Raw genomic sequence first — 7540 nt, forward strand, 5'->3', positions numbered from 1 at the left:
CAGCCCATATAATCATCTCTCAGCTTGAAGCCAAAGGGTTTGATGTGCTTGACTTACAGTAGTAGTGGCAAATGAAATGTTGTTTTCTTTGCTTTGGCCTTTGAGCAGAATCTTGCTTCTTGGTTGGTGAAGCTTTGACATAAGAAGTGTTTCTTGGAGAGTTTGAAGTATCTTTGCTTTCCTTCACAAAAATAGTATGTTGTGACCCATAGTTGGAAGATTCTTAACACTCAAACACATTATTTTTTAAATCTAGACCATGCTTACTGTCTTTTCTCATCATTAAAATTGAGACAAGTATTTTTGAGCTCGAGTTACTCTTTGTCAAAATCTTTGGGGCTTTTCCGAGATCATCCTTTGCTTTGTACAATTAAAGGTCCTTCTTTCTCAAAAGTACTTCAAGTCTTGTCACACACTCTTTTAGTTCTGTATTCATCTTCATCAACTTCCTAAGTTTCTAGATTACTTGAATCACATAGAGTTTTTGCGTTGAGGTGCACTGCTTTTGAAGATATATTGCAACACCAGAGGTAACACCTACAGGAATGACTTGTCATCAGCGATTTTTTTCAAAACAATAGACAAAGTGGCGTGATTTTCTCCTTTATTGGATTCCTACTCTTCTTCAGATTCCTCATCACTTAAGGAGACTGTCATACCTTTGTTCCTTCGAAGTCTGTTGGAACATTCATCTATGTAGTGACTAAATTCAGAACATTCTCTACACTGAACCGATTCTAATATTTTGAAATCTTGTTGAATCATCAATTCATTCCTTGGTCTAAATTGCCCTTAAGTAAGTGAAAGTCTTTTATTTTTCTCATGAGCAACCAAAGTTGGAAGTTTAGGTGGTTGAATTGATTTCTTCTCGTCTCTCATACTTTTTAGATAATCACCAATTTTTTTTGTAATAAACTAAATGTAATGTTCACATAAATCAGATTCGTTGAATTCCTGAGACATTTGAATTAAGTCATTGAATGACTCATCAGAAACTTGCAGTGCAACATTCTTCCCTTTGTACTTTTTCTGTAACCCATACTCATCTCAAAATTTTTGAGAGAGCTTGTCAAATCCTCTAAACTAAGCATGGAAGTTTCTTTAGCTTCATCAATAGCACAGATCTGGATGCTAAACCGTTCTAGAAGAGATCTTAAGACCTTGCTGACCAGTCTTTCATTTGACATTGGATCGCTGAGACTGAAGCCTTTATTTGAAATATCACGCAGCCTACGATCATATTCAACGATTATCTTGTTTTCTTCCATTTTCAAGATTTCAAATTTAGAGGTCAGTATCCTTAGATTGGCTCTGTGCACACTCTCAGATCTTTCACAGTGCTTTTGAAGAATTTTCCATACATCATTAGTAGATATGACAAATAGTGATCAAACTAAACATATTGATATAGGCCGAAATAAAAATTATATTGAGTGCTTTTTGACTTGAAATTCAAAGTTTGAACTTCATCAGTTATCCATGCACTCTTTGGTTTGATGCAACTGTAACCATACTCTTAGGATCGGTTGATAGGTTGAAATGTGTTTAGAAAGGGGGGTTGAATAAACACTCACGATTTTTGAATCTTTTTGGTTGAAGTGTCAGTTATGTGACAAACTGAAACTAGGAATCTTATCAGTCAATGACAACCAGTTTAACTGATAACAGTTGCGGAAATACTGACTGAAAGATAGAATAAATAACTGAAGTAGTAACACGAATATTTATGGATGTTCGGAGAATGAAATAACTCCTACGTCACCCCTTCTATCACAAGGATATGATATGCACTAAAAGACTTTGATCGATACAAAGATTGTACAGACTCACTTCAGTTTGGACTTAACACTGCCAAAACTGAAACTCTTAGTTTACTGAATAACTCACAGTTCTTCGACTGAACTTAGCACAACTGATCTTGTTAAGATCAAATAAACAATACAATGATTTGTGCTTGTAAGCTCGAAAGATAGCCTCAAATGCTACAAATAAATCAGATAAGTTTGAGCTTCTGATCTTTGAGTGAGAGCTATGAATTCAACAGAGTAACAGCAAGCTTGAGAATAGATAGATCAATTGGTTACTTGCTCAACTGCTCTTCTCACCTATTTATAGTCTTCTCTTCAACGGTAACTTTAAATGTAATTTGAAACAATATATCCGTTGATTGTCACGTCGATATTCTTATGACATTCGTACACTGGAAGCTCTGAAATGCGGCGTTCCACTACGAGTTGCAATCTGCTTTGTACTATTGTCGGTTGAATGTCATTTTCAACTGATGACGTGTTCAGCTGAATGATCAGCTGATAAGCTCACAACTGAATATGTCAACTGATCAGTCAGCTGTCTTCGATAGTTTAGTTCAGATGGTTTCAATTGCCTTCGATAAACTACGCATTAATCTTCAGTTAAGCAACTGTCAGTTGATTTGTATAGTTCAGTTACTACAATTAACTTGATCAGTTAGTCCAATTTATTAATCACTTAGTTTGTCAAACAACTGAAATTAAGTTTCCAACAATTTCTCCCTTATTGGTGTTTGACAAAACTTGTAAAGTATGAACTGATCAACTGAACTCAAAAAATATTCTTCGAACTGATTGTAGATAAAATAATTTTTCTTATGTACAGATTCGTACAAAGAATAAAAGAATAAAGAATTCTTGCTAAGGTCTTCAACTGATCTTTATTTCTTCTTCTTTCCTTTGTCTTCTCCTTTCTGATCTTTTATTTCTCCTGTTTCCCCCTTTTTGTCAAACTCATCAACTTTCTTTGATAAATTCCGCACATCTAAGAGAGATTAGAGACTACATTCATTAGGATATCTTGCAGTAGATCCATTCATTTTGATACAGCACTTTCCATATAGTCTAGACGTCATGTCACTAAAGCTTGCATCTGGAAGTGTGCTTAAGTTGAAACTCTGTCTTTGCGGAGCTCTTCCATCTGAAAGAATAAGGAAGAAACATCCTTCTGGATTTGCTGCAGTCTACCCATGGTATTATCCTTAATAGAATCAATCCTCATTGTGTGCAAGAATTGCGTTGATCTGACTCGTCTGATGATAAATCTTGGGAGGTCGCTTGAATGATCAGTTCTTGACCCATTTCCCAGTTTTTGATTTCCATTTGTAAAGTAAGAAGATCCGAGTCCAGTTGATTATGCACAGCTGTATCATTGAATGCAGTTGGACTGGTAGGATCAAAATTCAGTCGCAGTTCAGCAACTATCTTTTGTAGCTTCTTAGCTCTCAGTTGATTGAAAAAATAATGCTTTCTCTCCAGAGCCTGAACAATTGTAGAAGCCTTGACTACCTCAGAACAACAGTCTCCAGATCAATAAATTTCTTCATTTTAGACTTCTTCTGAAGATATTTGGCAAAGACTTCAGTCCTGAACTTCACCCATTCATTGTACGCTTTGAACTTGTTCTCTGCAAATTCATTGATCTCTTGAAAAATAAGATCAATGTGAGTTTGGATGGCATTGGGTTGCCTGGGTTCTTCTTGCAATTTGCCTTTGCCTTTAGAATCAGTCAGGACATGAGGAATGCTCAACCCTGATGTAGCTGCATCAATCTTTTCTCTGATCACTATTCCCTTAGGTCTGGCAGTAGGTAGGGAAGTGTAGCCAGTAATAATGATCAATGGAGCCTTAACTTTAGCAAGCTTCTTCTTGTCACCAGATTCAGTGACTTTCTTCTCCGGTAGAATGGTAGATAGAGGCAACTGATCCTCAGTTGAGGGTTCAGTTGGAACAACTTTCAGTGGGATAGCCTTGATAGGTTGTTGAGACCCCGGACTGCATCAATCTTTCAGTTGGAATGGTCCCAACTGAAACAGTAGACTTTGTCTTCAAGGTTCATGGCTTCTTGATGACCTTGGGCAATGGAGTCTTTTCTGAGTCAGTTTCACTGACAATCAGCTTACGCTTAAGCACCTTTTTCTGAGTCTCCTTCCGTGCTTTCTTAACTGATTTAGGAGCTCCTTCCATCCCAATCTCATTCTTCACTTGAATAAATTTCTCAGGAGTCATGTCCAGTTTCTGCTTGGGTGGCTGGACATTTTTTGCATTGAAGATTTTCAGTTTTGATGATTTCTCAGAATCATCAGTCAACATTCCTTTGACCTTCAGCAAATAGCTGAGCTGCACTGCAAAGCCCTTGGATTGCTTGGAAGACTGAAACATGTTCCTCAAGATATTGAAAATAATATTCTTCCAGTTCATCTTTCTTTCAGCCATGATTGCAGTCATAGCTTGAAACTTCTCCAGAGTGAGTGTAATAAAAGATCCTGCCTTCACTAAGAGCCCCTTTGCTACAATATCTGCCACTAGTTGTACTTCGGGCTTCAGTTCCTTCTTGGAATCGGAAGCTTTGATTTTCCGACCATCAGAAGAGAGTAGGGTTTGCATCTCTTCAACATCAGATGCTTTGACTTCAAAAAATTTAACTAGCCCATCAGTAGGCAGTTGAAAAAGGTTGTAGAAGAAGTCCTCTTCAATAATCAGCAACTGACCATTTACAGTAGTTGTGATACTGCCTTCTTTAGTGACATAGCCGGTAGCATAGAGATCCCGGATCTCCTTAGGATAAATTTCTTGAGAAGATAATCCCAGAAATTGTTTCAGTCTAGCTGCTTGCAGTTTCAGAAATACGTTCTTGACTTCTTCTTCGTTTACAGTCAAGACTGAGTCAAAATCGATCGCCATAGCGTTCATAACATGAGCTAGGATTTGGTTTGCCATTTGAGTGAAATCTGCGAAAAAGAGTATGCTTTGAGTAGAATTTTTCTCTGAATGCTTGAATGTGCGCGTAAGAAGAAAAACTGAAATGGAGCGGGTATAGTACTGATGTAAGTGACTGTTCAAATTTTTGGACACGTGTCAGTCCAGGAAAATTTGAATTTAAAACATGTGTACGTGTGATAACAACGTGTGTAGAATATGAATGGATTATGTGGGTCCACGTTTCAAAATACTATTCAATGAAAGACAACATTTAATGCTTCGCCAAACAGTCACATCATTTAATATAGAATATTATTCGATCTATCATTTAAAATATTTGAGAAGATCAGTTGGGTCAGCAACTGAGTGGCCAGTTGAAAACTTAATCAGTTCAGTTGAAGACCAACTGACTATTGTCTTTTCAGTTAACTTTTTGCTCGATATTCCACCTTAATAAATGCAAATAAATAAGGATAAGAGAAACTTAGTCTGAATCAGTTAAGGCCTGATGACTCTTTGTCTTCCTTCTGTCTCTTGTTTATAAATTAAGATAATTGTAATTAGGTAATGACATTTGAACTGCAATGGATTGTAAAAGCAGCACTCATCTCCCTCCTCCTTCATGGACGACTGAACGTATTCAGAAGTTTAAAAGAGATGCTGAGGAGTACGTCTCTATAAAGGTTATGTCCATTTGGACTACTGCTCACTACATCCAATCAATCAATGATGGAGAGTTTCCTGCTTCTGGTCAGCAGAGATCACTAGCAAGGAAGCTTAAAAGGCGTGCTCAAGTGGATCATACATCTGATCTAGTCAAGGATGATGTGGTGATCCACATGATGCAGTTGAAGGAATGGCACTTGCTTCAAAGAATTGAAAATGCCGAAGTCTTCAAGAATATTAGGAGTCATGACTTGCATAACTAGTTGATGTTATGGCAAGATGCCGTAGGTAGTGGACTAAGTGATGTTGTATGGTATCGATTTTATTCGCAATAAAATCTTGACTTGTACCATTTCTGTTGTCTCTTTGCCTTTCTGCAAAACTTAACTTTCATCAGTTGACAAATAGTTAACAAACTGAATACAATAACTGATAAATGACTAACTGACATCAGTTGACAAACAGTTAACGAACTGAATATAATAACTGATAAATGACTAACTGACATCAGTTGACAAGCATTACAATGAAAAACTGAATGAACAGTTATTGACAAAGCAGCAATAAAACTGATATAATTAAGATAAATCATTTAAACCAAGTATATTGCGAAAGTGAGAAAACTTAATCTCTGGCAATGGTTTGGTGAAGATATCAGCAGCTTGTTGTTCAGTTGACACATATTCCAGTCTGATAGCTTTCTTCAGACCATGATCTCTGATGAATTGATGCCTGACATCAATGTGCTTGGTCCTTGAGTGAAGAACTGGATTGTAAGTTATTGCAATTGTGCTTGTATTATCACAAAATATGGGAGATTCTTTAGCATCAACTCCATAATCTTTCAGTTGTTGCTGAATCCAGAGCAGTTGGGCACAGCAGCTTCCAGCAGCAAGGTATTCTGCTTCAGTTGTGGAAGTAGCTATGGATGTTTACTTCTTACTGAACCATGAGATCAGTCTGTCTTCTAGAAACTGACAAGATCCACTGGTGCTTTTACGATCTAGCTTAGATCCTGCATAATCTGCATCTGAATATCCAACTAAATTGAAAGAAGAGTCTTTAGCGTAATATAATCCCACATTTTGAGTGTCTTTTAAATATTTTAAAATTCTTTTGGCAACTATAAAATGCGATTGCTTAGGATTTGCTTGAAATCTAGCACACATGCAAACAAAAAATACAATATCAGGACGACTAGCAGTTAAGTAAAATAATTAACCTATTAAACATCTGTAGAGTGTCGTCTCAACTGATATTCCCCCTTGATCATTGTCCAGTTTGACTGATGAACTCAAGGGAGTGCTTGCAGCTGAACATGTTTCCATGCCAAATTTCTTGAGCAATTCCTTCGTGTATTTGGTCTGACTGATAAAGATACCAGTTTCCAGTTGCTTCACTTGTAGTCCGAGAAAGAATGTCAGTTCACCCATCATACTCATCTCAAATTTGTCCTGAATTAACTTGGCAAATTTCTCACATAATTTGGGGTTAGTTGACCCAAATATAATATCATCAACATATATTTGTACAAGTAAACTGTGATCATTCTTAGAAAATTTGAACAAAGTCTTGTCAACTGATCCAACTAGTAAAATCATGATCAGTTAAGAATTTTGAAAGTGTCTCATACCAAGCTCTTGGAGCTTGTTTAAGACCATATAAAGCTTTGTTTAAATGATAGACATGATCAGGAAAAGAGTGATTGATAAAACATGGAGGTTGTTTAACATAAACTTCTTCTTGCAACTGACCATTCAGAAACTGCACTTTTTACATCCATTTGATAGACTTTGAAGTTCTTGAATGATGTATAGGCAAGGAGCATTCTGATTGCTTCCAGTCTTGCAACTGGTACATACGTTTCATCATAGTCAATTCCTTCTTCTTGCCTATATCTTTGTGCAACAAGTCTTGCTTTATTGCGTGCAACTGAGCCATCTTCGTTCAGCTTATTTCTAAATACCCATTTTGTACCTATAATAGTTTTGCAAATTGGTCTTGGAACTTAGTTCCAGACATTGTTATGGGTAAACTGATTTAGCTCCTCTTGCATTTCATTTATCCAGTTAGGATCAGCAAGAGCTTCATCAGTTTTCTTTGGTTCATTTTGTGAGACAAAAGCAGAATGAATGAACAAATTA

Source organism: Primulina tabacum, chromosome 9, assembly GCF_025594145.1.
Source record: "Primulina tabacum isolate GXHZ01 chromosome 9, ASM2559414v2, whole genome shotgun sequence".
Lineage (NCBI taxonomy): Eukaryota > Viridiplantae > Streptophyta > Magnoliopsida > Lamiales > Gesneriaceae > Primulina > Primulina tabacum.